The following is a 9,117-nucleotide window of genomic DNA, read 5'->3' as shown; positions in this document are numbered from 1 at the left end:
TATTCTGGTCTCATGACCCTGCACAAGTCACTTAACTTCTCAGGACTCTCTCAGACTGTCAATTATAAAACAATAACAACAATAAAAAAGTATTAATTTGTATTAGTAAAGGAGTTCCCTCATTTGTGAGTTCCCTATACCACTGAAATCACAGGTCCATTCCCTAGCTCTGTCCTACAAAAAAGTCAATTGACCTAAAGCATATAAACTAAAATAATCTTGAATCTTACATCCATTTATCTTGATCACACTGGCTCTCCATTGATTGGCCAACTAAAGATCCCAGGCTAAGCCCCATCTGGTCATTGTTTGGCCTCTGATTGACTCAAAGTGAATGTAAACAGCAATTGTTTCTGTTTTGGTCAGAAACCCTGAGGCTCTTACCCTTCCAGATAGATTTTTTTTTGGACTAGGTAAAAGACCATTCTCTGCCTCACTTCTTACCTACCTTAATTATTGAAAGGGAATTGCCTCAGTCAAACTGAAACCTGGGAAAGACGTTAGCTTTAAAAGCTCAAGGTCTCCCACTGTGTCCTGGCCATCTCCAGTTGTCCTGATCTATATCTGGCCACTGGACCCAGATGGCTCTGGAGAAGAAAGTAAGGCTGGTAACTTTGCACAGCCCTCCCTCGCTTAAATCCAATTCATTTGCCTGTCATGGCATTATATCCCTGATGTCATGGCCCTCTTCAGTAATAAAGGACAAAGCAACAATAACAATGATCTATGAAAGAAGAATATGTGCATAATTCACATTTTAATGTATATCTTTACTAAAAAAAATTATCTATGGTTTTAATAATTTTGCTTTTAATAAAGTTACAAAATGCAAAACCTTCCCGTAAAAACAAAAACTGCTAGCTTTTGCTTTTGCTATGATTTAGCATATGAGTAATGACACAATCCCCAAATCTGGCCCATATATTCAAGAAGGGGTGTAGTATAGGAAAGAGAAGGCTAAAGCAAGAATACTACCTCTCACACCTACTAAAGGTGACTCCTGATGAGTCATTTAACCTTCAATATTCTCTCTGCCGAAAGGAATTAGTCTGAGACTAAAACAGAAATTTCAAAAGATTTATTGACCTGCTTGGATAGAGGAAGCTTCCTCATAAGAACTTCTTTCCAGCAATGAAATCATAGCCCTGGAACTTCCCAGAAATCTTTGAGAAGTGGGTTCCTCCTTCATCTCTTTTAAAGCATCTCATTACAGAGAGTTTGGGGGAAGAGAAAAGCTATTGACTCAAGGATAAATTTAAGTGCTTGAGGATTTTCTTTAGGTCTTTGATTATATTCTCTATTTGAAGAAACAACAGAATTTGAATTTATCTCTAACAAAATTTGTATTTTTGGATATGAGGGTTTATCTTGTACTCAATGCTGTGACTAAAAAGTTAAGTCTAAATGTACTGCCACTGATGAGTTATGGAGTTTTCTGTTACAAACATTAAACAAGTGTGAACAAAGGTCTAAGGCATAAGTGTTAATACAATGTTAAGAGCATATGCTTTTATTTTTTTACTGCAACACTTTTTTCCTCCTTTGTCCCCAAGATAATTTCTTTGAAGAGATCTGGCATATATATATATATATATATATATATATATATACACACATTTAAGAAAAGTAGCAAGTTGAATTTTGGTTCAATATTAATTGAGGCAAAAGTTATAAAATTTGGAAGCCATAGAGAAATGTTTTGGGAATAATTGCATTTTCTTTCTGTCAATTTGACATTTCATAAATTAAGAGGGAGAAAATTGGAAATAGTAGAACATTGAAATTTAAAGAGGTTGGGTAAGCAAATACAACAGCTACTACTACCAGCACTACTACTCCACATAATAATAATAATAACATTAAAATAATAGACATACTTCAAAAATTCCACATCAATATCTATCAGTACTTCTTCTACCCATTCAGGTTCCAGCCTTTTTCTACATAACTGTAACAGACTAATGCTAAAAAAAAAGATAAGGAGAGATGGTCTTTGGGGTTAAGAAGAAGCAAGATTAAGGTCTCCATTCTACCAATGGACTATTTTCTCCTGAGAAACTGTACAGCTTTCTTCTTTGAAATAAAGATGTCTTTATCTGAAATCTCTTCTTTCAATTCAGCTTGAACCGATTAGATGATAAGTTCCCTGGAAGTAAGGACTGTGTTTTTTTCTTTCCTTTTCTTTCTCCCACATAGGTAATTACACACACACACACACACACACACACACTCATATGATATATGTGTATATGTACTTGTATGTGTATTTGTTGGACTGACTTGAATATCAACTATCTGCATCATTGAGCATTCTGTAATGTACACTTTACTCCAAGTGGCTGAATAAAAATTTTAAAGCCAATGATATAGTGTGATTTAATTTCTACAACACTGGTGATGTCTGTTTAATCTCTAATAGTCGAAGACCTTAATGATGGCTTGATGTGGTCATTAACAAATACATATAATCTGTCTGTCTCATTTGCCATTTATCTATTTGTCTGTTTCTGTCTTTTATCTATCAATCATAGGTGCCTATATGCATACCTATATTTAATCCTATAATCTTTATCTGTATTTGAAGTACTATGAAGATATTCTATAAGGACCTTACTAATCTTTATCAGAGAGGTTACAACTCCACTTTCTATGATATCTCCTCAGCACCTGGACTTTGACAGATAAGGGATAAGTAGGACATTTTCATTTTCCCAACTGAAAAAGCTAAAACACTGAAATGTCTTACTCTGGGTCACAGCAAAAACGTTGGACAAGGAAAGGAAGGTACCATTGGTTTCAAGCCAAAAGTGACCGTAAAGATATCTCGTTGAACCCCCTTATTTTACATATAAGAAAACTGAAGCCCAGAGAGGTCAGATTACATTCCCAAAATCATGTAGGGATTAAATAAATAGAAAAGACTGGACTGGGGGCTAGATGTGCCATCTCTAAAGTCAGTACATTCCCATGACAGCACTTGTGTTTCACACTTTTGTCCACTTAGCATCTCAGATGTGACTATTTCTAGAGTTCTTTCCTCTAATATAAAGAGAAAGATACAGCTAATCCAAATAATCTTCTAAAAAGAAGTTAAATTTAGGAAAAAGAATAACAGGAAGCTAGTTGGCATAATGGCTAGAGTGCTAGACTTGGGTTCATATTCTACCTTAGATGCCTACTTAGCACTGCCAGTGCTTCAGAATAAGAAAGAGATGATTTCATCAGTGGAAGTGGAATTAAAGAAGAAGCTTTACCATCTGCTTTGAGAATTCACCCCCATGAGATCTTTCCATCCAACTTAAAACTAAAACCTCCCATGTGTATTGTCTCCCTCATCAGAATGTGTAATCCTTGAAAGCAGGGATTATTTCTAATTTTCTTTTTGTATCCCTAGTATTTAGTATAGCTTTGCACAGTTAGTATTTAATTTTTTTTCATTCATTTTCATTTATCCATTCATCCATTCATCCACCCATCCATTCATTGCTAGCTGTGGAATCCTAAACAAATCATATAATTACTACACTTTGTGCCTCACTTTTCTGAGGAGGTTGACTTTACTGACCTTTTAGTTATGTTCAAGCTCAAAAATCTATGATCCTATGAACAAAAGGAAATACCTGTATGTGGGTGACACTTTTCATTGGAAATTTGGTACTATGTTAAAGTGGCAGCCTTTGAATACAGGGATTTCAGACAAAATGGGAAAGCAATCACTTGCCTGACAATCCTTTAAAGTTACTATTTTAGATGTCCATGTTGTTGTAGTAGTTTTGTATCTTAACTCTTTAATCTTAAGTGTCTTTAGAAGGGAAGCCATGACTAAAAAAATATATTATGAGGTTGTCAATTTTGCGTGACAGAAACACTGGACTTTCCACTGTAACAGGTGAACAGTGATCAAGGTAATATGTCTTTATAATCCTTTTTAATATGAATATATTTTTAATAAGAATGGGTAGATATAACAGTTCAGAGTATCTACCTAGTCAAACAATTTGACTGAACTGTAAGATACACAGTATTCATGTGGTTGTTGAGATTATGAGGCCCTACTAGAGCAAAAACCTAGAGGATAGCAGCATGTTAAAATGCATTTTTCTTTCCCATTGCCTTGGGAAATAATACATAATGCATCATGTAGGTATGATTCAACTAAGTCCAAATTCCACTGAATTTCCTAAAAATTTAGCTCATTTTTACAGGATACAAAGAAACACAATGACTCGTGGACTTAAGGACAGCACTTGACCAATTTTAAAATAAAGAATCAAATTCTTGGTAAAGAAGTGGTCAATGTAGTGATTTTTTTTTAACTGTAAGAGCAAATCTGCATGTAGAACATGAAAAAAACTAGTAGCTTTGTCTTCCCCATAATTAAACTGTTGGCACAACCAATTTGAGACACCTTGTAAAGAAAATGTTAGATGAGAGACAAGATTAAGAAGACAAATTTATGAATGGATGGAAACCATTTATTTCTCTTTCCTTCTTTTCTTCTTAGAAGTAAAAATCCAAGGGTCTAATCCTATATGTTTTCAAATAGTTTCCATATTGTTTTGGGAAAGTCACTTGAACATCTAGAGCCTTAGTTTTCACATTTATAAAATGGATATACAATTTTTCTTTCATGTCTTGTGGGATTCTTTGAACATAAGATGAAATAATGGGTGAGGAAATGATTTGTAAATTGGAAAGAGCTGTGAAACACAAAGTTTCATGTTTTCAGTATTATCATTAAAATGTATTGAGCATTCATTCTGGATATTCTCTTATTATTAAGCATTCTCCAATATCTCATTAGATACTAACATCCAGAACAATTCCCTACTTAGTTTGCTACTTCTTTATTTTGTCATTAATAAAATATTGCACTTGGAACCTTCCCTTTCAAGCTACCTCACACTGTAGAAGTTCCCTGGAAGTCTTTCCATCAATCAGCAAGCATTTATTAAGTGCTATTCATGTTCCAGAAACAATGATGGCTCTGAGGATACAAACACAAAGGCAAAACATTCCCTAACCTCAAGATTACATTCTAATAAAAGAGATAATGTGGGGGGGGTGGAATCAAGAGCCTGAGGTTTTAGCCCCAGGGCGGGCCTGAGTAGCTGCTGGCTGGAGGGACTCCAGATCAGCAGCAGCTGTGGCTGTTTCCAGACTTATCAACCCATAGATGCCAAGGACAAAGTGAGAGGTCTGTGTAGTGTGGACTTTGGGACCTGGGAATTCAGAGTGTGATCTGACCTTTGCTCCCAGGGTGAGAAGCAGCTGAGGTACTGCGGCCATGCAGCCTCCGCCACATGGCAGCTTCAGGTCCTGGCCTGCAGAGTATAGGGAGACCAAGTGACCAGTCTGAGGGGTAATTGCTCTTGCTTTAACCTGCTTGGATCTGGATTGCGGTCTAGGGTGGAGGTCCTGGGGTGTGTGAACAGTTTGCCAGAGCATGTGGAGGCTTCAGAGAGGGCACCCAACTAATACCTTCAGCAGCTGTGAAAACCCCAGCATTTGGGATAAAGCTCCTGTTTCTGGTAGGAGAGTTCTACTGTGGTAAAAAGCCCAAAAGTCAAGCAATTGAGGGGCAACATGAGCAGGCAAAGGAAGCAAAGCATAGAGAGCAACCCAACTTTATACTCATATTTTGAGGACAAAAAGGATCAAAGCATAGAACAGGAGGAAGACAGCAAAGTCAGAACTCCTGCACCAAAAGTTTCCAACAAAAGAATAAGCTGCTTACGGGCCATAGAGGAGCTTAAGAAAGATTTTGAAAATCAAAAAAGAGTAGAGGAAAAATTTGAAAGAGAAATGAGAACCATGTAAGAAAATTATGAAATGAGAGTCAACAGCCTGACTGAAGAAAATAACACATTAAAAAATAGACTAACTCAGATGGCAAAAGAGGCTCAAAAAGGCAATGAGGAGAAGAATGCCTTAAAAGCTGAATTTGCCAGATGGAAAAAGAATCTCAAAAACTCACTGAAGAGAATCATTCCTTCAGAATTAGATTGGAGCCAATGGAAGCTAGTGACTTTATGAGAAATCAAGATACTATTAAACAGATCCAAACAAATGAAAAAATAGAAGGAATGTGAAATATCTCATTGGAAAAACCACTGACCTGGAAAATAGATCCAGGAGAGAGCATTTAAAAATTATTGGACTACTTGAAAGCCATGATCAAAAAAAGAACCTAGAAATCATCCTCCAAGAAATACTCAAGGAAAACTGCCCTGATGTTTTACAACCAGAGGGAAAAACAGAGGTTGAAAGAGTGCACCAATCACCTCCTGAAAAAGATCCCCAAAAGAAAACTCCTAGGAGTATTGTAGCCAGGTTCCAGAGTTCCTAAATCAAGGAGAAAAATATTACAAGCAGCCAGGAAGAAACAATTTGAATATCGTGGAAACACAATCAGGATAACTCAGAACCTGGCAGCTTCCACATTGAGGGATCGAAGGGCTTGTAATATGATATTCCAGAGGTCAAAGGAGCTGGGATTAAAACCAAGAATCACTTACCCAGCAAAACTGAGTATTATGTTTCAGGGTAAAATATGTTCATTCGATGGAATAGAGGACGTTCAGGCATTCTTGATGAAAAAATCACAGTTGAATAGAAAATTTGACATTCAGATATAAGAAGCAAGAGAAGCTTGAGAAGGTAAACAGGGAAAAGAAATCATAAGGAACTTATCAAAGCTGAACTACTTATATTCCTACATGAAAAAAAAATAATTGTAACTTATGAAACTTTTCTCAGTATGAGAATAGCTGAAGGGAATAGAAATGTATGTATGTGTGTATGTATGTACATATATATGTATATGTGTGTATATGTATACATACATATATCTATATAGGAGGGTATATGGATGTATGTGAGTATGTATATGTGTGTGTGTGTGTATACAGGTATACATAGGTAGAGGGCACAGGATCAATTTAATAGGAAGGGATGATACTTAAAAGGTGAAATTAAGAGGTGAGAGAGGAATATGAGAGGAAATGGGGAGAGAGAATGGGGTAAACTATCTCATATAGAAGAGGCAAGGGAAAATTGTTACAATGGAGGGGAGGAACAGGAAGGCAAAGGGAATGACAGTATTCTCATTGAATTTAGCTTAGGGAGGGAATGACTTACACACTAAATAGGGTATCTCACCCTACAGGAGAGTAGGGGGGAAGGGTATGAGAGCGGGGATGATGGAAGGGAGGGCAGGCTGGGAGGGAGGAAAGTTGCAAGTACCCTCTTTTGGAAAGGGAAAAGATCAAAGTAGAGAAAAGAACAAGTTGAGCATGGGATGGAATAGAGGGAAATATAGTCAGTCTTATATAGTATATCCACTATGGAAGTGTTTTGCCCAGCTACTCATGTACAACTTATATTGAATTGCCTATCTTTCCAGTGGAGGTGGGTGACAAGGGAGAAGGGAAAAAATCTGGAATCCAAAGTTTTAAAATCAAATGTTTAAATATATATATTTATTATTATTAATACTTTTACTTGTAACTGGGAAATGAGATATACAGGCACTGGGGCATAGAAATCCACTGTGCCCTACTGGAAAATCGAAGGGGGGATGGGGGAACATATGGGAGAGAACAGATTGGGGGAGGGGATATTCAGTGGGAATGCTGTTTTGGAGTGGTGGGTAGGGAAAATTGGGGAGAAAATTTGTAACTCAAAATCTTGTGGAAATGAATGATGTAAACTAAAAAATAAAGAAAAAAAAGAAAAAAATCAATGATGCAAAAAGAAAAAAAAGATAATGTGTGCATGTATAGGTATGTACAAGACTTATCCACATCACAAATGTAGTCTTTTTAAGGAAAGGAAATGGTAATCAGGGGGAGAGTGTAATTTGATCTTAGTCTTGATAGAATGCAGTGATTCCAGGACATAGAATTGTATTAGGAGAGAAAATCAGAAATGAAAACAGTTAGTATAAATGCATAGAGATGGAAGATGGGGGGTCAGGGTTTAGAGGGTGTTTGAGGAACATCAAGTAGGCCAGTACATGCAGACTATAGGGAGCATAAAAGAGTCTAATATTTAAATGGATTGTAAATGTAGTAAAAGGCTAAGTATGAAGAGCTTTTAATAACAGAAGAATATCTGTCTAGATATTAGATGGGCTTTAAGGAACTAGGCAATGTTTGTAGTCACCCAAAGCTTTTCCTAAAGACAAAGATCCATCTAATTAGCATCAAATATTTTCAGTGGTCCTGTATGGATTAAAAGTATAGAATACCAATGATTTAAAATTTTGGATCTTCCAACAGGCAAAGGATAAATATAAAGCACATCACAACATATTACTAATAAAGAACTATGCAAAAGAAGTGAAACAATTTCATGTGTAAACCTGCAAAAGGTCATCTGGCTAGAGGGCAAGGGCAAAGTATAATAGATAAAAGCGTATGTCTTCCATTGGAGAAAACGAATCAATGGAAGTTTGGAGAAGGACCTCAATACATGGAGTGCATTCTCTGTGGAGAATTTATGGGGAGACATGGACAAAAATTATACAGGTTGAATGAAATAGATGGGCTATGATCTGCAACATGGAAGGGAGTATCAACATAGAAGACAGCCTATCACCACTACAGAACTATATTATGAAATTCATTTGGAGAGCATTCAGCAAACAGAATAATACTGAGGGACTAGAGTTTCAGTCTTGTCTAAGCATCACAGAGGGAAATGGAAAGATCACAACATTCATGGTAGCATTGAATTGAAAATAGTAAAGGAAGAATTATATTCTTGCTTCTTTCCCAGTCCAACTCCACTTCACACACTAAGATGTTTTCAACTCTAGAATTTCTGTGTTCCATATGAAAGGAAGAGAAGAGAAAAGTTTCCATAGCAAAACTACAAAGCAAAGCTTGTTGACAACATTAATTATTAAATTTATTTACCTATATGTTAAAGTTGAGTTTAAGTCAATGCAATGACTGTGAATTCTATTATAGCATGCCTAATGTTCATGCTATACCTGCTTCTTTAATTCATTAAATGGTCCTTTTTATAAAATCTCTTTGATCACTCCATAATTGGAAACAAAAGATAAAAGTGGAAATCATCTGTGGCCACAAAATTTTCAAAGAATCATTA

Source organism: Petaurus breviceps, unplaced genomic scaffold, assembly GCF_028583685.1.
Source record: "Petaurus breviceps papuanus isolate PSGF00001 unplaced genomic scaffold, PetGlider_PUasm1.0 214, whole genome shotgun sequence".
NCBI lineage: Eukaryota > Metazoa > Chordata > Mammalia > Diprotodontia > Petauridae > Petaurus > Petaurus breviceps.
Note: the sequence above shows the minus strand (reverse complement) of the source record.